Source organism: Lathyrus oleraceus, chromosome 1, assembly GCF_024323335.1.
Source record: "Lathyrus oleraceus cultivar Zhongwan6 chromosome 1, CAAS_Psat_ZW6_1.0, whole genome shotgun sequence".
In the NCBI taxonomy this organism is placed as follows: domain Eukaryota; kingdom Viridiplantae; phylum Streptophyta; class Magnoliopsida; order Fabales; family Fabaceae; genus Lathyrus; species Lathyrus oleraceus.
This window is the reverse complement of record NC_066579.1, coordinates 105710301-105736981: the sequence shown is the minus strand read 5'-3', so window position 1 is coordinate 105736981 and position 26681 is coordinate 105710301.

Sequence of the window (26681 nt, the reverse complement as noted above, 5' to 3'; positions counted from 1 at the left end):
TTGGGTTCAATCTCCTTTGACTTGCAAACTCTCCTACTCTTTTCCTCTTAGTGAGAACATCTTTCATGAACTTTGAATAGTTTGGCATATGTTAGATAACTTCAATCAATGGTATACTGATATGAAGTTTTTTAAAAATTTCCATGAACATGCCAAACGACTACTCTTCTTTAGCTTTCCTAATCCTTTGAGGAAAAGGAGGTGGGGATCTTTCTTAAACAAAATTCTAGACTCTGTCGACTTCTGGTTATTTTTCTGAATTAGAGGTCATACCAGTATCATTTTTGTCAACATTTTTGTCAACATTTTCTTCAATATGTCATTTTCAGGAAGGCTCCTCAATGGACTCCTCTTCGTCTTGTGAATTTCCCTGAGCTAGCAATTCTTCATTTGAATGATTGTTTCTTGATGTGGATCCTTCACATTCTTTTCCACTTCTAAGTTTAATGACTTGACAGGTTTCAACATTGTTAACTCTGGATGTTGAGGATGGAGCTTCGGTAGAGCTTAGGAGAGCACCTAGATTTCTTGAACTAAGTGTAGATGTTTTTGATTGGCTGCATTTTGTGTTAAAACACTAACTGTACTCTGATGTCTTGACTGATGTCATGACATGCTTGAGTAGTATGCTACAGGAGTTACTGAATGTCAAACTGAATGTTATGACATTCATCCCTGACAGCAGATATTGAATTATGGGCCAGTTAGTTTTTCTGGTATAGTTCAGTATTTATTTCAGACTGTTTTAGTATGCTGCAGGATAAGCTAATACAGGATTTACTGAATGTCAAACTGAATGTTATGACATTCATCCCTGACAGCAGATACTGAATTATAGGCCAGTTAGTTTTTCTAGTATAGTTCAGTATCTATTACAGGCTGCTGTTTCAGGAAATCAACAGCTGAGCTAGAATTAAAGTTGTCTAGCATATGGCCTATGTTCTGGACGTCAAAATGAATGTTATGACATTCATTCCTGACAGCATATGCTAAAGTGTAGGCTAGTTAGTTTTTCTGTTATGATTCAGTATTTATCTCAGGCTGTTTTTCAGGAATCTAACAGCTGTGCTAAAATCCGGGAAACTAATAGAAGAGCTAAATTTAAGAGCCCTAACAAATAGCCTATTTGTTAGCACCCTAATATGTGGAAATTAGGTTAACTTTCTTGACCTTAATTTTAGGAAATTCAAGTACAAGGCCCAAGTGCTGCATTATAAAAGGATGGCAATCCTACTTTCAGCAACTCAGGGTTTTGAAGCGTGAAGCATTTATTATATCATCATATTTCACTGTTGTACTTTGATTGTGTCTTGTATTAGATTTTACTTGTGAGCCAAGAAATTATCACCTAGATGATTGCATTGGACTAGGGTGTTCATTGAGTTGTAATTGTTGTGTCACTCTAAGCTTTTAAGTGTGAGTGTTGTGTTTCTTGATTAAAATTGTTAAGCACAATCAAGAGTTGTTTGAAGTATAACTTCGCCATTGACTTTAAACTTATTAAAGGTTGTAATCACTGCTGTGATTGAGGGGGAGTGATAAACATGATGCTATTCAAGACAAGGTTAGTTATGAAACCCCATGTCTTTGATAAACATGATGCTATTCATCTGCATCTCAATGATGTGGTTGAACTCCTACATGCACAAAGACTTGGGTCATTTTTGTCTACAAAGGATGATTATCATGAGGATTTTATCCGTGCATTTTATGCTGGCTTACAATCTGGTAGAGGATATATGTTTAAGTGTTCTATCGGTGTCAGAACATATACTTTTGAAGCTGCTGATTGGGAAATAGTGTTTCAAATTCCGCTTCCGTCGCTTAATTTCAAGTCATGGCATGACCTGCATTTTGATACTGAATTTAACATGAAGGAGTTTACTTCATCTATCTTGAAACTGGACAGACCGCTGAGTGAGGATGAACATGTCACGTTTGGTATGATTAAGAAAACTCCGCGTATTCTTCATTGGATTATCTCGCACATTCTGCGTCCAGAAAACAGTGGACATTCTCGGTTAGACAGGGCAAGCATACATCTCCTGTATATTCTGCAAAATAAGGTTCTCTTGACTTGGGCAAATTACTTTGTGAAGCATCTATTTTTCGTGCGTAACAGCTCCAAGAATGTTGCTCTTGGTTATGCTTCTCAAATAATGAAAATTCTTAAGTTTTGGAATGTTGCAATCCCTCTAGTTCCTCTCATATCTCCATCTGCTGCTCAAGAGTTTGACTCTTCCACTTTATCTCATATGGGATATCGGTGGAACAAGGACCGTAAATGTTTCTACTTCTTTGAAAGGAAATCCAAAACAAGGATCTATAATTTTGATGTGCCTTCTGAACGAATCCATGTTGTTGAAGACCAACCTGATGAAGAAATGCATGATGTGCACGAAGCAGATGTGCCTCCAGCTAAGGACAATGCTGGTTGGGGTGATTGGGTGCCACAAAGGTGGTCTCCAACCAACTATGTACCTGAACCTACGGTTCCTCCGTTCTCCGGCGGTGCTTCATCTTCAACACCTACTGCGCATCTCACTCAAATGCTTCAACAAATGGAGCTTGCCAACAAAGAACGTCATGACGAGGCACGGTCTTGGCATGTACAACAAAATGAGTGGCATAAGGAGCATCGTGAGTGGCATGATGAGCATACACGGATGTACCATAACCAACACTCTTGGCACCTAGACTTGGTTAAGTGGCACCAAGTCTTCTACAATGAAATGTCTGGCTTTATGGACGTCTGTCGTGCCAATCCTGGTATTATGGACAGATTTAGAAGTGTTGAAGTTCAGGACCGGTTTAGGCACTACTCCTTCATGGGCCAAAATCCAGACACAATGCCTCCTCCTCCGCCTCCGCCAAGCTTCAGAGATCCTGATAGAGATGATGAGGAGTCCTGTGGTGGCTACAATCCACATTAAACCATCATCATTTCATTTCACTGCATTTCATTGCATGCTGCTTAAGTTTTTTTCAGAATTGTTGCACAATATATGGTTTAGCTTATGTAATTCTTAAACACGTTTTACTAGTTAAATTTTTTTCTTCTGCTTACTTCCGGTGATATTGCCCCTATTTGTCATTCTTTGTGAGTGATTCTTTACTTTGTAAGCTTCATTCTGTGTGATTGTTTGCTTATTTATCATTTTTGCTGCGTCCTGCTACATGTTGCCTTGATAAAATTGCTTTTTTTCTTTTTTGATGTTGACAAAGGGGGAGAAATGCAGATGTTGACAGACATGCACAAACTCAGGGGGAGTATCACACATCTTGCTAAATATTTGCCATCATCAAAAAGGGGGAGTTTGTGAGCAAATTCTTTACTTTGAATAAGTTTTGAATGATAGCAAATTGTGTGATCATTGTCTAATTGTTGGTTGTGCATTATTTCGTATGTTTCAATTGTGTTTTTAGCTTATACTATTGTTTAGTGTCCATACATAAAGATCCACATTGATACAATTCTTTAAAGAACTCATAAAAACTGTTTTGTGTTAGCATGTATCAATACATGTTCCTATGCATCGATACATACACCTGTTTTATATCACAAAAAGTTTTTGCTTCAGTATGTATTGATCCATACAAGCCTTGCATCGATACATAAACTTGTTGTAAACCACAAAACAATTTTACTTCAGTATGTATCGATCCATACGAGTCATGTATCGATACATGGCCAGCTAAAAATGCTCTATGCATCGATCCATACGATTCTTGCATCAATACATGATTGGTTAAAATGCTCTATGTATCGATACATACGAGCTTTGCATCGATACATGCTTACACCAATTCTCTAAAATAAATCAAAGTTACAGTATGTATCGATGCATAACCTTTTGTATCAATACATAAGTCTGTTTTATCTACTAACAATTGCTGTTTTTCATATATAAGAAATATTGTGACAGCAGTGTAAGGTGGACGAATTCTGAGAGGGAAAAACTGTTGAAACACCAATCAAAGGAGTGTGTAGCAGCAATTGTTTTGAGCAGTTAGAAACCTGAAAGAGACTTCATCTTCTCCGTCTTCTCAATCTCTTTTCTTCAAGAACATCAACACATAATCATTCTTGTTCTTTGGATTAAAGGATCAACGAGATAACGTTCAGTGGTACGATCAAGGATCTAGCTGAGGTTTTCAGTGGAACGATCGAGGATCTAGCTGAGTTGAAGATTGAAGGGGGTTTCGAGGAAAAACCAACTGGTTTGTCCTTCAAGAACTGGAGTGTTCTTGCGGGTTTGTTAGTCACGTTTGCAGAACAGATTCAGTCGCAGCGTAGGGTTTGGAAATTGGGTGATTTCGCAAACAGGTCGTGGAACCGGTGAATTGTTTGCAATTTCTTGCAGGAAATTCTTGATCGAGCTCAAATCAAGTGAAGGTTTTATACAAGAAGAAGATCTTGGGATTTAGAATTTTGTCTGTGTATTAAAACCTTGTATCAACGAATTCGGCATTATTGATGATTACATTTCTCAATTTCATTTGAAATTAAGAGGGAGACGTACCCACACGCGAGGACGACATGGGGAACTTCCTTACCAAATCTCTGCGTATCGTATTCTTTCCTTATCTCTCTTTACGTTTTCAACAGTTCTGTAATATCAGTTAGTGTGTTGTGGCTGTACTTCTTGCGATACAATAGTGGCAAGAAAACTTCTTTAACTAAAGTCCACCATTGTTCATCATTGATCACATACACACCAACTGTTTGACAAAGCTGTTAGCTGAGTTTTATTCATTGGAAATAGAATTTAGTGATAAGTGCATTTGATTTAGTTAGATTCTGGTGTTAATAATCTCTGTCGTTCTAATTCAAATCCAGCAATAAATTCGCGTGTCCGGTTTTCTAGTAGCGGTTCAGAATAGACGGAAGTCAATTCGGGACTGAAATTTTCCGCTAAATTTCGATAACTCTGATAAAAGTTTAAATCTGTTTATTTGAAAAGAGGTGATCTATTCACCCCCCCCCCTCTAGATCACTAGCCACACCGTCTAACAAGTGGTATCAGAGTGCCGGTTCGCTGGTGCTCTGTGGCTGCCTGTAACGATATGGATTCTGAACCAAAGGGGGCGTATAATAGAGCGCCGATTTTCAACGGTGAAAACTACGGCTACTGGAAAGACTGCATGCGAGTTCATATAAATTCTGTTGATAGGCTAGTATGGGCTGCCATTGAAAATGGACCTTTTCAAATTACTATGACAAATGCGGCTGGCGCCATAGTACCTAAACCAGAAGCTGATTGGAATGAGAAAGATGAGAAAAAGTGGTCGTGTGATTTGAGAGCTCGAAATATGCTAATTTAAGCACTTGGTGTTGATGAGTATTATCGGGTATCCCACTGCACGACAGCTAAAGAAATGTGGGATGCTTTAGAAGTTGCCCATGAGGGTTCTACTGAAGTAAAACAGTCCCGCATTAACACACTCAATCAAGAGTTTGAGCTCTTTCGCATGAAACAAGGAGAATCTATCTCCGACATGCAAAAGAGATTCACTCATCTCACTAATAGGTTGAATACACTTGGAAAACTTGTTTCCAATGAAATTGCTACTAATAAAATTCTGAGGTGTCTTAGCAGGGAATGACAACCTAAAGTAACAGCAATTAAGGAAGCCAACGATCTAACGAGACTTACGATTACAACTCTGTTTGGAAAGCTGGAAGAACATCAGCAAGCATTAGAAAGTCTTGAAAAGTTTGAGAACAAAAGTAAGAAGGAAAAGGAGAAGAAAAGAGACAAAGAGGGAGAGAAGAAGCCAATAACTCTTGTGGCCTCTAGCTCTAAGTCCTCACGAAAAGAGCAAAGCGACAATGATTCAAGTAGTGAAAAAGATTCGGATGATGAGGAAATGAGACTGTTTGTAAGGAGATATAATAAATTCATTCGAAAGAACAGAGTCAAGCATTCCGACAAAAATCTCATGAAGTTTCGAAGACAATCTACAGATTCAAAACAGGAAGAGAATAAGAAGAGTAGAGGAAGAGGATCTTGTTTTAATTATGGTAAATCTGAACATTATAAAACAGATTATCCTATGAAGTATAAGGATCAAATAAAAGCTCCACCAAAAGAGTACAACAAACAAAGAAGAGCTTACATTGCATGGGAAAGCGACAGTGATTCATCAAGCACACAAAGTTCAAGTGATAGTGATGAAACCGCAAATCTGTGCCTTATGGCTCACACCAAAAATCTGTCCTACCACAAGAAGAAAATCAATGATAAAAAGGTAAAACAAGCCTACTATAATAACTTCTCTTCTATGAACTTTGCTGAACTGAAAATAGCTTTTGAAAAACTGCATAACGAAGTTGTAGATGCTTTCAAAAGATTATCTTCCGATAAACAAATTTTTTCATTTCTGGAAGGTAAAGTATACAAAGCTGAAAATGATTTAGAATCGTTAAAAGCTAGTATTGCAGAAAATTCAAAAATTATTGACATTGATGGATGTAGTAAAGTTAGGTATTGTGATGCTTGTCATATTTGGCAAAAAGAGGTAAACACTCTCAAAGTCAAGTTGGAAAAAGCGTTACAACCTAAGGTTACTTATGCTGTTGACTCTAGGTTGTTTAAGAAGTCATTAAATCCACCATATGCAAAATACTCTTTTATTCCAAAGGATTTAATGAACAAGAATAAACAAACACATCATCATGGTTTATGTCATTATTATTGTCATGCTGGCCATACCATTGAGAAATGCAAGTTTAGGAGATTTCTTGTTCCTAAAGGTATTTATCAATGGAAGCCAAAAGGCAACCATGTTAGCACTTACCCACTTGGACCCAATAAGAATTGGGTACCAACTTCTCTCTTTTGATATTGTAGGATGAGTGCCTTGCTGCCGTAGATAGGAGATGGTTTCTTGACAACGGTTGCTCAAGGCACATGACCGGTGACATATCACTTTTTATAGACTTCAAAGCAAAGAAGAAGGGATATGTTACTTATGGAGACAATAACAAAGGAGCTATACTCGGCAAAGGTAGTGTAGGTAATCCCTCTGCCACTACTATTTCTGATGTCCATTTAGTAGAGGGGTTTAAACACAATTTATTAAGCATAAGTCAATTGTGTGACAAGGACTATAAAGTCTCTTTCACAAAAACTTGCTGCATAATTGAACATGCTGAACAAAATATTGTGTTTAAGGGAGTAAGAGTAAATAATATCTATATGCTTGACCTGTTTGATGTATCTTTAACAAGTACTAAATGTCTAGTCACCTTGAATGATGATTCTTGGCTTTGGCATAGACGTTTAGCGTATGTTAATTTCGATTTGCTTAATAAGGTTGTATCTAAGGATCTAGTAGTCGGTCTTCCAAAAATAAAATTTTCAAAAGACCACCTATGTGACGCGTGCCAAATGGGAAAGCAAACGAGGGTCTCTTTTAAATCTAAAATTATAATTTCAACTTCACGACCGCTTGAGCTTCTCCATATGGATCTCTTTGGACCTTCTAGGACAAAGAGCTTAGGTGGAAATTATTATGGTTTTGTAATAGTTGATGACTACTCTAGATTTACTTGGACTATATTCCTTCATAGCAAAGATGAAACTTTTTCTGCTTTTAAGAATTTTGCAAATCTGTCCCAAAACAAAATGAATTCCAAAATAGTTACAATTCATAGCGATCATGGTGGTGAATTTCAAAACTATCACTTTGAGAAGTACTGTGACAAGTATGGTATTGAGCATAACTTTTCAGCTCCTCGAACTCCACAACAAAATGGCGTTGTGGAGCGTAAAAATCGTGTTTTAGAGGAGTTGGCAAGAACAATGCTAAATGAGGGTGGATTACCAAAATACTTTTGGGCTGATGCTGTTAGCACAACTTGTTATGTTTTAAACAGGATCTTAATTCGCCCTATTTTAAATAAAACTCCTTATGAACTTTTAAAAGGAAGAAAACCAAACTTGTCACATCTTCACGTATTCGGTTGTAAGTGTTTTGTTTTGAATAATGGTAAGGAAAATATTGGGAAGTTTGATGCAAAAGCGGATGAAGGTATCTTTCTTGGATACTCACTTTCAAGTAAAGCATATAGAGTATATAATAAGCGTTTACTTACTGTTGAAGAATTTGTCCATGTTTCTTTTGATGAGTCTTATCTGAAAAGTGTCGGAAAAGGTATTTCTTTTGATAACGCAGGTGTATCTACAGAAGACATACTCAAGGAAGCTGTTAAGGAAACTGATCAATCCAGAATAGCTGCCCATGAGAAGGAGGAAGATACTAGTCATGAAGAAGATAAGGAAGAAAGGACAGCTGAAGTGGATGACCTTCCACCAGCTTGGAAATCTTCAAAAGACCATCCTATCGACAACATCTTGGGAGATATTTCAAAGGGAGTAATGACTCGTTCTAAGATAAGTAATTTTTGTTCTCACTTCGCGTTTGTTTCACAAGTAGAACCTAAAAATGCCAAAGAGGCCTTGATTGATGAATTTTGGCTAATGGCCATGCAAGAAGAGCTTAATCAATTTAAAAGAAATGACGTTTGGGAACTTGTCCCTCGTCCGCGAGATCATCATATCATAGGTACTAAATGGGTTTTTAGAAATAAGCTTGATGAAAACGGAGTGATAACTAGGAACAAGGCACGTTTAGTAGCACAAGGGTATAACCAAGAGGAGGGCATAGACTATGAGGAAACTTATGCTCCCGTTGCTCGCCTTGAAGCTATACGTCTCTTGCTTGCCTATGCGTGTTCTAACAATTTTAAGCTTTACCAAATGGACGTAAAGAGTGCTTTTCTAAATGGTGTCATAAATGAAGAGGTATATGTCTCACAACCTCCTGGTTTTGAGAATGCTGAAAATCCAGATTATGTTTACAAATTAAAACGAGCTTTGTATGGTCTTAAACAAGCCCCTCGGGTTTGGTATGAAAGGCTTAGCAAATTTATAATTGATCATGGACATTCAAGAGGTAAAGTGGATAATACTCTCTTTATTAAACACAAGGGAAAGCACATCCTTTTAGTTCAAGTTTATGTAGACGATATAATTTTTGGTTCAACTAACATACACTTGGTCGAAGAATTTTCTAAGGTTATGCAGGGTGAATTTGAGATGAGTCTCATGGGGGAGCTGAATTACTTCCTAGGACTGTAGATAAAGCAACTTGATGAGGGTACAACAGTTTGTCAAACAAAATACTGCAGAGAACTACTCAAGCGCTTTGGAATGAATGACTCAAAATCAATTGACACCCCTATGCCTACCAACGGAAATCTAGATAAGGATGAGCATGGTAAGTGCGTCGATGTCAAAAAGTTCAGAGGTATGATTGGATCTCTTCTGTATCTTTCTGCTTCTAGACCTGACATCATGTTTAGTGTTTGTATGTGTGCACGATATCAATCAAATCCTAAGGAAACACACCTTAAAGTTGTTAAGCGCATATTTAGATATCTTCATGGAACACCTAAATATGGGCTTTGGTATTCCAAAGGAAGTGATTGTAGCTTAGTAGGTTACTCTGATTCTGATTTTGCTGGCTGCAAATCAGATAAGAAAAGCACGAGTGGTACATGTCACCTGTTTTCAAACTCCTTGGTAAGTTGGCATAGTAAAAAGCAGGTATCTGTGGCTTTGTCAACTGCAGAGGCTGAATACGTTGCAGCCGGTAGTTGTTGCGCTCAGATTTTGTGGCTAAAGCAACAACTACAAGACTTTAACATTCAACTCAAACGTATTCCAATAAAATGTGACAACACTAGTGCCATAAACCTTACTAAAAATCCTGTTTTACACTCACGCACTAAACACATAGAGATTAGACATCACTTTCTTCGCGACCATGTTGAAAAAGAAGACGTTGTATTTGAGCATGTTGAGTCTAAAAATCAGCTTGTTGATATATTCACTAAACCTTTGGCAACGGAACCGTTCTTCAACATTCGTCGTGAATTAGGGATCTTAGATCTTTCTCGATTGATGTCTTAAGCATGTTTGTTCTTATTTATATTATGCCTCACCTTGGTTGATGAGATTTGTTTTAGATGTCATTTATACATCACAAGATTACGTCAGCAGAGGTAATATCACTCCTTTCTATAATTCTTTTACAACTATGTGATTGTGTATGTTAGAACAAAAGTTCTTACTCTCGTTTATGTAAATTTCTTTGCATATATTGTTTGAACATTAAAAATCTGATTTGTGAATCATACTTGGGCATAATTATCATGACATACTTCATATTGCATATCCATACTGCATAAAAATTTATTAAAATCTGGTTTGGCATCAATATGTATCGATCCAAACATGTATGCATCGATTCATGTCTTCTGCATTTCAAATATGTTAAAACTGGTTCAGTATGTATCGATCCATCCGTCGTTTGTATCGATACATAGACCCTTTAAAAACAAAAATGTGTGACATGGATCGATCCATGGCCATATGCATCGACACATACTGACTGCTATTTGGATTAAATGCATTTTTTTCTCTCTCATGGATCGACACATCAGCCACTCTTATCACATCTTGTCTCAAGACTTCATATCAGCAGTCCCCATACCTCCCAAAACCAGCGGCTAACCCTAATTTCCCTCATCATCACTCTCTCTAAAACCCTAAATTCATTCCACTTTCCCTCAACCTTTCATCACCATGCCTCCATGAACCATTCCAGCTAGAGCAAAGGGAAAAGGAAAAGGAAAGGAACCGGTTGGTAATTCTCAGCAGCTACCAGACATTCCTCCAAATGCCTTAGACTTGCTTCATCCTGCAATTGCTACTGAGTTTGAGGATTCTTTCAAGACAAGGTTAGTTATGAAACCCCATGTCTTTGATAAACATGATGCTATTCATCTGCATCTCAATGATGTGGTTAAACTCCTACATGCACAAAGACTTGGGTCATTTTTGTCTACAAAGGATGATTATCATGAGGATTTTATCCGTGCATTTTATGCTGGCTTACAATCTGGTAGAGGATATATGTTTAAGTGTTCTATCGGTGTCAGAACATATACTTTTGAAGCTGCTGATTGGGAAACAGTGTTTCAAATTCCGCTTTCGTCGCTTAATTTCAAGTCCTGGCATGACTTGCATTTTGATACTGAATTTAACATGAAGGAGTTTACTCCAACTATCTTGAAACTGGACAGACCGCTGAGTGGGGATGAACACGTCATGTCTGGTATGATTAAGAAAACTCCGCGTATTCTTCATTGGATTATCTCGCACATTCTGCGTCCGGCAAACACTGGACATTCTCGGTTAGACAGGGCAAGCATACATCTCCTGTATATTCTGCAAAATAAGGTTCCCTTGAATTGGGAAAATTACTTTGTGAAGCATCTATTTTTCGTGCGTAACAGCTCCAAGAATGTTGCTCTTGGTTATGCTTCTCAAATAATGAAAATTCTTAAGTTTTGGAATGTTGCAATCCCTCTAGTTCCTCTCATATCTCCATCTGTTGCTCAAGAGTTTGACTCTTCCACTTTATCTCATATGGGATATCGGTGGGACAAGGACCATAAATGTTTCTACTTCTTTGAAAGGAAATCCAAAACAAGGATCTATAATTTTGATGTGCCTTCTGAACGAATCCATGTTGTTGAAGACCAACCTGATGAAGTAATGCATGATGTGCACGAAGCAGATGTGCCTCCAGCTGAGGACAATGCTGGTTGGGGTGATTGGGTGCCACAAAGGTGGTCTCCAACCAACTATGTACCTGAACCTACGGTTCCTCCGTTCTCCGGCGGTGCTTCATCTTCAACACCTACTGCGCATCTCACTCAAATGCTTCAACAAATGGAGCTTGCCAACAAAGAACGTCATGACGAGGCACGGTCTTGGCATGTACAACAAAATGAGTGGCATAAGGAGTATCGTGAGTGGCATGATGAGCATACACGGATGTACCATAACCAACACTCTTGGCACCTAGACTTGGTTAAGTGGCACCAAGTCTTCTACAATGAAATGTCTGGCTTTATGGACGACTGTCGTGCCAATCCTGGTATTATGGACAGATTTAGAAGTGTTGAAGTTCAGGACCGGTTTAGGCACTACTCCTTCATGGGCCAAAATCCAGACACAATGCCTCCTCCTCCGCCTCCGCCAAGCTTCAGAGATCCTGATAGAGATGATGAGGAGTCCTGTGGTGGCTACAATCCACATTAAACCATCATCATTTCATTTCACTGCATTTCATTGCATGCTGCTTAAGTTTTTTTCAGAATTGTTGCACAATATATGGTTTAGCTTATGTAATTCTTAAACACGTTTTACTAGTTAAATTTTTTTCTTCTGCTTACTTCCGGTGATATTGCCCCTATTTGTCATTCTTTGTGAGTGATTCTTTACTTTGTAAGCTTCATTCTGTGTGATTGTTTGCTTATTTATCATTTTTGCTGCGTCCTGCTACATGTTGCCTTGATAAAATTGCTTTTTTTCTTTTTTGATGTTGACAAAGGGGGAGAAATGCAGATGTTGACAGACATGCACAAACTCAGGGGGAGTATCACACATCTTGCTAAATATTTGCCATCATCAAAAAGGGGGAGTTTGTGAGCAAATTCTTTACTTTGAATAAGTTTTGAATGATAGCAAATTGTGTGATCATTGTCTAATTGTTGGTTGTGCATTATTTCATATGTTTCAATTGTGTTTTTAGCTTATACTATTGTTTAGTGTCCATACATAAAGATCCACATTGATACAATTCTTTAAAGAACTCATAAAAACTGTTTTGTGTTAGCATGTATCAATACATGTTCCTATGCATCGATACATACACCTGTTTTATATCACAAAAAGTTTTTGCTTCAGTATGTATCGATCCATACAAGCCTTGCATCGATACATAAACTTGTTGTAAACCACAAAACACTTTTACTTCAGTATGTATCGATCCATACGAGTCATGTATCGATACATGGCCAGCTAAAATGCTCTATGCATCGATCCATACGATTCTTGCATCAATACATGATTGGTTAAAATGCTCTATGTATCGATACATACGAGCTTTGCATCGATACATGCTTACACCAATTCTCTAAAATAAATCAAAGTTACAGTATGTATCGATGCATAACCTTTTGTATCAATACATAAGTCTGTTTTATCTACTAACAGTTGCTGTTTTTCATATATAAGAAATATTGTGACAGCAGTGTAAGGTGGACGAATTCTGAGAGGGAAAAACTGTTGAAACACCAATCAAAGGAGTGTGTAGCAGCAATTGTTTTGAGCAGTTAGAAACCTGAAAGAGACTTCATCTTCTCCGTCTTCTCAATCTCTTTTCTTCAAGAACATAAACACATAATCATTCTTGTTCTTTGGATTAAAGGATCAACGAGATAACATTCAGTGGTACGATCAAGGATCTAGCTGAGGTTTTCAGTGGAACGATCGAGGATCTAGCTGAGTTGAAGATTGAAGGGGGTTTCGAGGAAAAACCAACTGGTTTGTCCTTCAAGAACTGGAGTGTTCTTGCGGGTTTGTTAGTCACGTTTGCAGAACAGATTCAGCCGCAGCGTAGGGTTTGGAAATTGGGTGATTTCGCAAACAGGTCGTGGAACCGGTGAATTGTTTGCAAATTCTTGCAGGAAATTCTTGATCGAGCTCAGATCAAGTGAAGGTTTTATACAAGAAGAAGATCTTGGGATTTAGAATTTTGTCTGTGTATTAAAACCTTGTATCAACGAATTCGGCATTATTGATAATTACAGTTCTCAATTTCATTTGAAATTGAGAGGGAGACGTACCCACACGCGAGGACGACATGGGGAACTTCCTTACCAAATCTCTGCGTATCGTATTCTTTCCTTATCTCTCTTTACGTTTTCAACAGTTCTGTAATATCAGTTAGTGTGTTGTGGCTGTACTTCTTGCGATACAATAGTGGCAAGAAAACTTCTTTAACTAAAGTCCACCATTGTTCATCATTGATCACATACACACCAACTGTTTGACAAAGCTGTTAGCTGAGTTTTATTCATTGGAAATAGAATTTAGTGATAAGTGCATTTGATTTAGTTAGATTCTGGTGTTAATAATCTCTGTCGTTCTAATTCAAATCCAGCAATAAATTCGCGTGTCCAGTTTTCTAGTAGCGGTTCAGAATAGACGGAAGTCGATTCGGGACTGAAATTTTCCGCTAAATTTCGATAACTCTGATAAAATTTTAAATCCGTTTATTTGAAAAGAGGTGATCTATTCAGCCCATCTCTCGATCACTAGCCACACCGTCTAACATCTTATAGTGGATTTCCTCCCTGGCTTGGTAGCCCCCAGACATAGGTGTGTTTGTCACCGAACTGGGTAAACAATTGCCTGTGTCTTTTACTGCATTTTTCATTTACCTTCTGCATACATTTCCTGTCTGTGTAGAATTGGATCTCATAACATCTAGTGTGACATCGATAGTCTGTTACTAGAATTTCAATTGGTATCAGAGCAGGCACCCTGCCTGTTAATTTCTGGGTGAGATGTAGGGATGTTACTTTCTAGTACCATGGACAGGGATGCAGGATTCTCAAATAGACTACCCATGCCGGATGGTTCTAACTATGATGACTGGAAACCTCGCATGATAGCCTTCTTGAGGTCTCTGGATAGCAAGGTCTGGAGAGCTGTCAACAAAGGATGGGAACATCCAACGAAGACAGGTAAAGATGGAATCATTATGCAAATTCCTGAAGAAGAGTGGGGCAAGGAGCAAGAGGCATTAGCCCTTGGAAACTCTAAGGCCTTGAATGCACTGTTCAATAGGATAAATACATCACTGTGAGATGGCTAAAGAAGTTTGGGATACTCTCAAAACAACTCATGAAGGTACCTCCAAGGTAAGGATGTCTAAACTTCAGATGCTGACTACTAAGTTTGAAAATCTGAGGATGAAAGAGGATGAGACTATTCATGACTTCCACATGAATGTTCTTGAAATTGCCAACACTTCTGGAGGCTTAGGAGAGAAAATGTCTGAAGAAAAACTTGTAAGAAAGATTCTCAGATCATTGCCCAAGAGATTTTCCATGAAGGTTACTGCTATAGAAGAGGCTCAAGATATATGCAATATGAAGGTTGATGAGCTTATTGGTTCTCTCCAAACTTTTGAAATGGGCTTGTGTGAGAATGTTGAAAAGAAAAACAAAAGCATAGCTTTCGTATCAAATACTGAAGAGGATTCAGAAGAAGGAAATATTGGAGGTGATGAAAGCATATCAGAAGCTATAGCCATGCTTGGAAGACAGTTCAACAAGTTCATAAAGAAGATTGATCAAAAAGGTAGACCAAATGTCAAGAACATTTCGTCTGACATCAGTAGAAGATCAACATCTGAAGAAAAATTCAACCAAGGCAAGGGAATCCAGTGTCATGGATGTGAAGGTTTTGGACACATTAGAGCTGAATGTCCTACCTTCCTCAAGATGCAAAAGAAGGGACTATCTGTCACCTGGTCTAAAGGAGACTCTGAGAGTGAATCTGAAGGAGAATCTGCTAAACATGTCACTGCATTAACTAGTGTCTGTGCCTCTGATGATGACTCAAGTGGAGATGAACTTACATTTGATGAACTTGTTGCTTCATATAAAGAGCTATGTGTCAAAAGTGCAGAAGTGTGTATACAAGGAGAAAAGCAGAAGAAACTCATCAAGGAGCTAGAAGCTGAGAAGAAGAAGCATCTGACAGTCATAGATGGTCTAAATGGTGAGATAAACTTGCTGACCTCTAAGCTAGATCAAATGACAAAATCCATCAGAATGTTGAATAAAAGAACTGACACTTTGAAAGAGATTCTAAAGGTGGGACAGAAATCAGGAACCATGTCTGGTTTAGGCTTTGTTAAGAAATCCTCAACTGAACTCAAAAGCTCAAAGGCCGAAGTTCAGAAAATCAAGCAGAAGTCACAACCAATGTCACAACATCAGGGAAACAGGAGGAGTAACCATCAGAAGAAGAAATTTCAAAGATGGAGATGTCACTACTGTGGTAGATTTGGTCACATAAAACCCTTATGTTACAGGTTGCATGGTTATCCTAACCAGACCCCTCAAGTTAGACCTAAGCAGAAGGCATCTAAGCATAATGCCCCCATCAAGAAACAACAATGGGTTGCTAGATTAGCTCACACATCTCTAAGGGCATCTACCAGAGAAGACTGGTATTTTGATAGTGGTTGCTCAAGACATATGATTGGGATGGAGAACTTATTGGTAGATAGACAACCTCATACTACTAGTTATGTGACCTTTGGTGATGGAGCTAAAGGAAGAATCAAAGGTGTTGGTAAGCTGAACAGTCCTGGAGTTCCAGAACTGAATAATGTGTTGTTAGTAAAAGGACTAACTGCTAATCTCATCAGCATAAGCTAACTATGATATCAAGGCTTCAATGTAAAGTTCACTAAGGAAGAGTGTGTTGTGAAGAATGGAGAAAATAAGGAAGTTATGAGAGGAGCCAGATCCAATGATAACTGCTATTTATGGGAACCTGAAGTCTCAAACTACTTCTTAATGTGCTTCTTAGCCAAGGAAGAAAAGGAAGTGAAACTGTGGCATGGAACACTTGGACATCTACATTTAAGAGGAATGAAGAAGATCATATCCAAGGAAGCAGGTAGAGGAATGCCAAAGCTGCCTATGGATGAAAGAAAAGTCTGTGGAGAATGTCAGGTGGGCAAGCTAACCAAGATGTCACAACCTAAGCTTGGACATCCTAAAACATCCAAAACTCTGGAACTTTTGCACATGGACTTAATGGGACCTATGCAGATTGAAAGTCATGAGTTGTCCTCATCTACTATTCCTCATCAAAATGGTGTAGGTGAAAGGAAGAAATATAAGTGTGTATCATTATCCACTGCAGAAGCTGAGTACATAGCATCTGGTAGCAGCTGTTACCAACTGGTATGGATGAAACAGATGCAGACTGAGTACAATGTCACTCAGAATGTCATGACATTGGATGCTACTCAGTTTGAAAATTTAAGGGGCAAAGTGGGAACATGTCTTTCTGAGGAATTATAGCAACTAATGATGTTAGGAATTTATTGTTTAATATTTCAGATTATTAAACAATTGAAAGTGTGCTCTGATTGGTCAACAGATACTAGTTATTTCACTTGCAACAAGTGTTATGAGATGTTGGTAAAGGAATTTATTGTTAATTTGTGTGAAGAATGTGTTGTGGCAAAAGATGTGGTGCTGATGGTTGGATGCTGACAGTCCTCATTGATGCCTGTTTGTAATTTTTTGGGCTCTTAATGAGTTCCTTGGAGTTGTTCATTATCTCAGCTATCACAGCTGTGTATGATGATGGTTTGCACTGCTTAAATATTATGTTTTAACATGTTTAATGTTATAACATCTGTCCTAACATTCTCTGATAGACTAATTGACATTTATTTTGTATAATTTGTCACCTTTCGTCAATTTTGACTAAAGGGGGGGGGGGGGTTGATAAGTATTGATGTGGAATGTGGAAGCAGTTGTGTATGTAGCTGAACTGAAGGACACCTATTATTGAAGGAAGTGCACAGGTGTTAAAACAAGAATGTTGTTCTGTTTACAGATGTCAAAGAGGATGTCTGATATGGTGCACATGTGTTAATGTTGAAGCAGATGTCAGACTGACATTCCGGCTAGTACAGGTGTTGGAGTTACATTATGTCAAAGAGGATGTCTGATATGGTGCACAGGTGTTGATGTTGAAGCAGATGTCAGAATGACATTCTGGCTGGTACAGGTGCTGGAGTTACTAGTATCTGATGTATGCATAGATTTAGGAGGAGGAGAAGTACCCTTGTGCATGTGTGTATTACTAGTAACTATAAAGCTAGTAATTGTGTTGCTTCTGCTGCTGTTTAAACTACTGTTATGTTGTTTAACTGCTGATAGTTTACCTTGTGAACAAAAAGGACAGATATATGTTTAGCCAAAATTTGCCAAAGGGGGAGCAATTTTGGTAAAACAAAGAGTGTTCACAAGATGTTATGTGTGATGTCTTAACATAAGGTATCCTATGTACCTGCTGGAGTTAAAGAACATGTGCATGCAGGAGTGTTTCAAGATGTCATACACAAGGTCATGGCATCTGATATGGTTGTACCTGCTGTGAAGCAAAAGTGTGTGTCTACTTGATCAAAGCTGTGAAGCAAAGTCAAGTGGGTGTCGTCTTAATCAACGTTGTAAAGCAAGATCAAGAGTGTGTCTTCTTGATTGAAACTGTGAAGTAAAATCAAGATTGTGTGTCTGATAAGTGTTGCTTTTTTGTCTGTTTTGGTATGCAATATTAAGTGTTGCTTTGGCAACATTTTTGACAAAAAGGGGGAGTAACACCTATACCCCAGGACAACAGATTTCTTTGAAGGTCCTTTAAACAAGAGGTTATGTTGTTGTGTGCTATCTACTTGTTCTGCTGCTATTTGAAGTTTCACTTCTATGTGTGATGAGTGTATTAGCTAATTTGATTCTCTGCTTGGATGTGTGATTTCCGCTGCTGTGAACTCTGTTGTGATGCCAAGTTGTTTTAGCCAAAAATTTGCCAAAGAGGGAGTTTGTAGATGTTTTTGATTGGCTGCATTTTGTGTTAAAAAACACTAACTGTACTCTGATGTCTTGACTGATGTCATGACATGCTTGAGTAGTATGCTACAGGAGTTACTGAATGTCAAACTGAATGTTATGACATTCATCCCTGACAGCAGATACTGAATTATGGGCCAGTTAGTTTTTCTGGTATAGTTCAGTATTTATTTCAGGCTGTTTTAGTATGCTGCAGGATAAGCTAATACAGGATTTACTGAATGTCAAACTGAATGTTATGACATTCATCCCTGACAACAGATACTGAATTATAGGCCAGTTAGTTTTTCTGGTATAGTTCAGTATCTATTACAGGCTGCTGTTTCAAGAAATCAACAACTGAACTAGAATTAAAGCTGTCTAGCATATGGCCTATGTTCTGGACGTCAAACTGAATGTTATGACATTCATTCCTGACAGCATATGCTAAAGTGTAGGCTAGTTAGTTTTTCTGTTATGATTCAGTATTTATCTCAGGCTGTTTTTCAGGAATCTAACAGCTGTGCTAAAATCCAGGAAACTAACAGAAGAGCTAAATTTAAGAGCCCTAACAAATAGCCTATTTGTTAGCACCCTAATATGTGGAAATTAGGTTAACTTGCTTGACCTAATTTTAGGAAATTCAAGTACAAGGCCCAAGTACTGCATTATAAAAGGATGGCAATCCTACTTTCAGCAACTCAGGGTTTTGAAGCGTGAAGCATTTATTATATCATCATATTTCATTGTTGTACTTTGATTGTGTCTTGTATTAGATTTTACTTGTGAGCCAAGCAATTATCACCTAGATGATTGCATTGGACCAGGGTGTTCATTGAGTTGTAATTGTTGTGTCACTCTAAGCTTTTAAGTGTGAGTGTTGTGTTTCTTGATTAAAGCTATTAAGCACAATCAAGAGTTGTTTGAAGTATAACTTCGCCGTTGACTTTAAACTTATTAAAGGTTGTAATCACTGTTGTGATTGAGGGGGAGTGAGTAGGAACTCTGGTCTTAGTTTAGATTGAAATTTCATTGGATAGATCTTAAGTGATAGGATTAAACAGTTGGTTTAAGTCCTGAATTAATACCTCTTATAGTGGATTTCCTCCTTGGCTTGGTAGCCCCCATACGTAGGTGTGTTTGTCACCGAACTGGGTAAACAATTGTCTGTGTCTTTTACTACATTTTTCATTTACCTTCTGCATACATTTCCTGTCTACACAGAATTGGATGTCATAACATCCAGTATGACATCGATAGTCTGTTACTAGAATTTCACTAAGTGTAGTGGCAATCTACCCCACCTGTTTCTCTAGATTTTCATGCTAACTCCTTGTGCTTGAAAATGGTTATTTGTCTCTTGAATGAAGGATTTTGAAATATGTTCTAGCTGATTATTCACTTGATTTTCTACATCATAATTAGGTGTAGAATAACCAGAGGAATTTGTGGGGCCTGAGTTGCTTGAGGCTTTAGTTGATTTTGATTATTACTCCGAGAAATTGGGTGATTGCGCCAACCAGGATTGCAAGTGTTGTTGTAGGAGTTGTTATACTTGTTATTGCCAACATAGATAACAAAAACAAGTTTTGCTGAGCATTCTTCAAAAAAATGAGCACCTTCATAGTACACACGGGAAACCTCTGATGCGTCAGTAACCACCTTGACAGGTTCAGGATTTGTCACTTCAGGAGTCATCAGATTCTTCATCAACTTGTGGATTTTAGCCACTTGAGCAACAAGAGTTGTAGTATCAGTGACCTTAGAAACACCAGTAGGTCTCCTTTGATGTATATATTGAACACAAGGCATAGACCGTGACATCCTTGTCCAGTTCAATATTGGGCCCATAGACATTTATCCTGTTACGCAGGATGGGAAATTCCATCTAGGTCACTCATGTCCCTCAGCATGCTTCGTGGAGTACCCATCAACTGTTTTTATGGTTATCCAGTTACAGACAATGTTTGATCAGCAATAAAGCACTCGACTCTACATCTAGGGTCCATAGTGGTTTCAGGTCGAAGGGTGGTATACACCATTATCACCATGAGAATAACTTATGACACTTTGCATAACATTCTATATAGTATTCTCATAGCGGGTCAATCCAGTATAAATATTACTCTTAATATTCATACATATGTTTAAGACTTGATAACTCCTTATCCATGATCCATGAGATGTGATCATCAGTCTATATACATGATAGTCTTTATGCTTTAATTTTATCCCACTTCACAATAAAGCTCGACTACAGATACTTTAAGAATATTGTCCTTATGTTTAATGTGATCTCATGATTAAGTCATACTTGATACATTAAACGGACTAGCTATCCTAGGGATTTTATTAAACAAACATAATAAAGAAAAAGCCTTTTATTATTAACAAATAATTCGATACAAGTACCAAAAGTATTGGCCTCTAGGGCTTACACCAACAAAAGTGCAATGGTTGACTTTGGTCAACTGGTTGACAAAAAGTCAATAGTTGACCAAAAGTCAACTTTTGTAAAAAAGTGTAAATTTTGATTTCTTTTTGTAATGGACTATGTATGCATTAATAAATGAATGAAATGATCATTTATTTGAATGAAATGACTATGCATTGAATATGAACCAAACTTGACTTTTGAATGAATTTCAACTAACAACCCAATTTGATCTATGAATGAACATAATTAAGTGGACTAAGATACCTGGATCAATCAATAATTAATGGCCTATAATGCCCTATGAATTACAATGGATTAATGACAAACAATGGACCAAAAGATCAATGCATCAATGGAATCATGAATCATTAATCAATGACCAAACACCTATGAATTTGAAAGCACCATAAGCTTAGAATCAATGGATTAAGAATGGCCAAGTGGAATGCACATGTATGGATGCTTGAACAAAGCCTTGAATCATATGAACCCCCAAGAATATAGACATGTAGCTCAAATGAATGATTCCCATGCACAAATCAAGTTTAATGATTGATGGTTCATGACATGATAGTCAAGAACCTCCTCCTAATAAATTACGGTTTCAGTCAGTCACAAGGTTAAAAGCCAAACCAAAATAGCACAAAATTGCCAAGGCTCCCTGATTAGGGTTCCATGATTCCACCCTCTAATCAAGGTATTAAAACCAAGCATAAAGCTCCACAACCACATCCCAACACATGGGCCCAAGATTAGGGTTTGGTGATCCAGTCAAAGCTCAAAAGGTCAATCACAGGATGCTATAGGAGAAAATTCAAGAATTAGGGTTTTGATGCACAAATGAATGCCATGATGTGGTCTCTATGAATTAAGGTTCCAAAGATTAGGAAGTTAGGGTTTCACCCTTCTTATTCCAAATGATGAGCAATACCACAATCCTAGGGCTTGATCCACAAGCAAACCCTAGCTCTTGTTAACCACAAACTTTGAATTTATGATGATTATTAGAAAGTGTTAACATGAATGAATGATGCACATGAATGAGTACAACTGAGTCTCAAGACAAAGGCTAGATGAAAAGTGAAAAGGGGAGGGCAAATTCTAGGGTATGACAACATCCACATGAACTATCTTCTCTTCAACCTTTGTCCTTAAGGTGGACACAATGTCTTGGACCTTTGATTCAACATTTCCCTCAAAATACCTAGTTTGAAAAAAACTTGCTACCCAGTTCATACTTAACCAAGGAACCTTGCTCCTCAGACAACAACATGTCACACAAGTTGTCTGGCTCATCCAGGTTGACATCTTCATCATTGATCATTTGGTTTCTAAAAAAATTCGAGTGCAACTTCTTTCAGCATATGTACCTTGAAAACTACATGAGTAATTCTTCACTTGAGAAATAGGAAAGGAACTTACATCTTCTTCCATGCTCAACTCAAGGTGAGACTACATCTGATGAACCACATGCTCCACCATGTTGTTTGACAGGACATCAACACACATGAGAGATCTCTCAAGACTCTCATTTTCTTTCACAATGACTTCCTCCATCAACTGAACCTCCTTTTCAAATGTCAAATATTCTCTTGACAACATCCTATCAAGGGTTGGATACTTCCATTTTAGCATAATATCCTCATAATGGAGAGGCAAGTTACAAAGATCAACAACTTCATTGACAAGTGTACACATATCATGAACTTCCTTATTCATATTGAAAAGATCATCAATGTGGTAATTTCCTTTATGATTCTTTTCACGAGTAGCCTTGTCACAATACTTGGACAAGATCTTCATAATATTTTTCACCATGATGACAAAAGTTAAGTCTTCAGCTTTCACATTCAAGTTCCTATTGAGGAAGGTACTTTGATCATTCATCTGGTTAAGTTTGAGCTTCAGGATACATGATAGTCTGGGTCTCAAACTGATGGCTGCAAAATTATCAGGATCACATGTACTCATATCTTCTATAGCAGGTAGCAACGAGTTACCTAATTTGTTAGTAATAACTTAATTTATAGAAAGATGATCAGTCACCATTTATGCTATATATTTTGTCACTTATTCGGCAAAAATCCAAGTAAACTATATTACTTTGTTCTTAGTTAGTGGTCTGTTGAGTCAATTTCTTTCACTAATAGTTAATTTTATTATTTCATCATTTTTAAGTGTCATTTCTATTTTTCGCATTTTACGCTTTGGTTGTGTACCTTTTCTGTGTTTCAAGTTCAAGTAAGTAGTCATGAACGATCGGATGAAGAAACCAAGGAGAAGCGCAAAGAATCGTAAAAATGTTCCCATGTTCCAGTAGGCCTGCTACGGCCACCCATAGCACCGGCTACGGGCCGTATCAGGCATGCGCGGAAAAAAATCCAATTTTGTCTTTTCTTTTGTTATTCTTAAGTGAAGGGCATTTTGGTCAATTGGAAAGCGGATGTGATGGACTTTTGTGGCTCTGTTTGAGGAGAGAGAAGACTTTTCTATTAAAAGGGGAGTTTCAGACAAGAAAGGAGACACTTTTGGGGAAGCAAGAATTCACACGATTCAGAATTAGAGAAATCAAGGTTTTGGGAGAAACGAGACTTTCATGAGCGGAAGCAATTGAAGATTAAATTTCATCTGAATACTTGTAATGTCTCCATTTTATATTTTGATTTTCTTGAATACTATAAGTAGTTAAACCCACCAATGCTAGGGTGTGTCCTTTATTTGAATTTGTAATGACTTTGAGTTTATATTTGCAATAACAATATTGTTTTTCATAATTAATTTACTCTTGTGATGTGCTTAATGCTTTCTCTTTCGGAACAATTGAGATTATTATATGATTATCAATTAGGTTGGACCGCCTTTGATAATTCTTTTATGAGATTATTCTACAGTAGATATTACCTAGGACTAGGGATACCCTGTAGGAACCAAATTATTCTCGATATAATAATGCTTAATTTCATCGGTTAATTTTTATGGACATAGAGATCAGGGCTGAGTGATTAAAGGTTTTCTCACCAAGGCATTGGGAGAAAACACCTTTGAGAACTGGTATTAATTAATTGATATTTGTTGTTGCAATAGTTACTCAGAGTTGTTACAGGGAGAAATCACACACATTCCCTAGCATATTACTCTATCTTTAAAATCCTTTCTCAACACTATTTATTTTATTTGCAATTATTTTTATATATTTGAATCAAAAACTCCCAACATTAGTTTTTGTTTAATTGAACAACAATTAGAACTAAATATTTATGAGCAGTCCTTAAGAACGACATTCGGGGAACTTTCCTCATTATTACTACAAAGGCAAAATAGTACACTTGCTATTTTTCCGGTCAAAAGACCACTGAGATCAACATTTTTACTATTATGGGGAGACATATCATTTACAGATTGAGTGGCCTTTGTTAAGAATCCATACTCCTTGATATTAACATCACAAACCAGAAGTACACTTTCATCTTTACTTCTCACTTCTTAACCCCATGTCTCCACATCTTTTGAGTATTCCCATGATTATTAACAACACCTTCATTGGATACAACAATATCAACCTCAACAACTTCATGATCATCATTCTCCTTATGTATTTGAGACTGTGTCAACATGTCGCACAAGATGTATGTCACATCATTATAATCATTATGAATTCCCAGATTGGATTCATGGGTTTCTTCATCAAAAGACATATGAATTAGATGATGGTTCTCCATAGGCCCATACATGTGAGGGACATTAATTACAATTCCACCAACAACTAGATCATGTTTTTCAACAAGTGGAATGTCATGGAGAGCAATATCTGAAACATATTTCTTGACATACAACTGGAGACTGGACTCTAAGATACTATGAGAAACACCAATTTCTGCTTCACCAAACTTATTATCATGATTTTGGTTAATCATAACTCTAGTCATATGAGAAGCAATGTTAAAATTCCTCTTCTCCTCTAACTCATTCTTTTGAACCAGTAATGGTTATTCAATGTTGGGAAGACCTCCAGCATGATCGTCATCCTTCCCTTAAATGAAAACTCCTTGCATGAGTCTCATAAATCCCATAAGTGGTAATTCTTCTTCAATCTTGAGTTTTTGTAACCCCTGGACATCATCTTCAGATACGATCTCCTTCATGCTCTCAACCTTGGATAAGGGCTGAGAAATCCACATATAACAATTGTCTTTGAATATTGAGCCCTTCATTAACACAACTTGATCCTTACTAGAGATAATACATTTTGACTTATTGTAGCTAACATCCATAACTTGATCACATGATTAACTTATGTCGATCAAGTTAGCAGTTAATCCTTCTACTAGCAGCACACCATCAAGACATGGTAAATCTGGTCTCACCAGTTTTCCTATCCCCTTAATTCTTCCTCTAGTTCCATCACCAAATATGACATACCTATTAGAATAGAGAGTTAACTCTTTAATATAAATCTTTTCACCAGTCATATGTTGTGGATATCCACTATCAAAATACTAATCCTTTATAGAAGAAACACTAAGAGGAACACGCACTAAGAGATATTTGACAGTTTCCTTGGGTTTCCACACTTTTTTAGCTTGAGGTTTCGCCCCTCTCTTTACTTTGGAATTTTGCTTACTATAATACTGAGAAAAGGGTCTTATATGACCACATCTATTACAATGGTGGTATCTCTTTATAGAGTTATTGTAACCCCTGTGTTGAGGGTACACATATCAAGCACGATACTGATACATATGGTCCAACGTCTAAAACTCAGTCTTCTTCTTAGTGGGGAATTCAACATTTTTGTTCATGGAACAAATCATATAATCATATTGTTAAACCAGTGGCAAATAAGAAATGAAGATTTAATATCATATGTGGTTTACATAACGACTTGTGTGAAAAGTTATTCAGTCATCCAATTATGTTTCGCCTTATGTCGGAAGAGAAATAATATATTTCAGACATGACATTAAATTTGGTTTGACCGAAAAATATACTTGCAACTTTGAAACGTAAAAGACCAGAAAATATCTCAAATATCAAACAAGTGTACAATATTCGGTATCAAACTAACAAGGAACTGAGGAGGGATAAAACTGAAATGCAACAACTCTTGAAACTGTTGGATGATAACAATTATGTGTTTAGGGACCGAACATGCGATGATGGAGTAGCCATTAGACATATATTTTGGACTCATCTTGATCCCATCAAGTTATTTAAAAAGTTTCCTACCGTGCTTATCATGGATTCAACATACAAGACCAACAAGTAAAAACTTCCATTATTGGAGATGGTCAGTGTTAACTATACTGAGAAGACCTATTCTGCCGGGTTTGCATTTCTAGAGAGCGAAAAAGAGAAGAATGTTACTTGGGCCTTAGAGGTGTGTCGGGCAATATTGAAGGACCAAGAAAATATGCCTAAAATGATTTTAACCAGCCGCAATACCACTTTGATGAATTCGATTACAAAGGTATTTCCTACTTCTTATGCATTACTTTGTAGGTATCATATAACAAAGAATGTGAGAATTTGAGTTAAACCCACGATGGGGATGAAAGAGATAAAGGTCGAAGATGGAAAAATGGTGAAGGCGGGTGTGATAGTGGGAAAAAAATGGATGCATGGAATGTTATAGTAAATTCTTCCACTAAAGAGTTTTATACCGATTTCGTTATACAT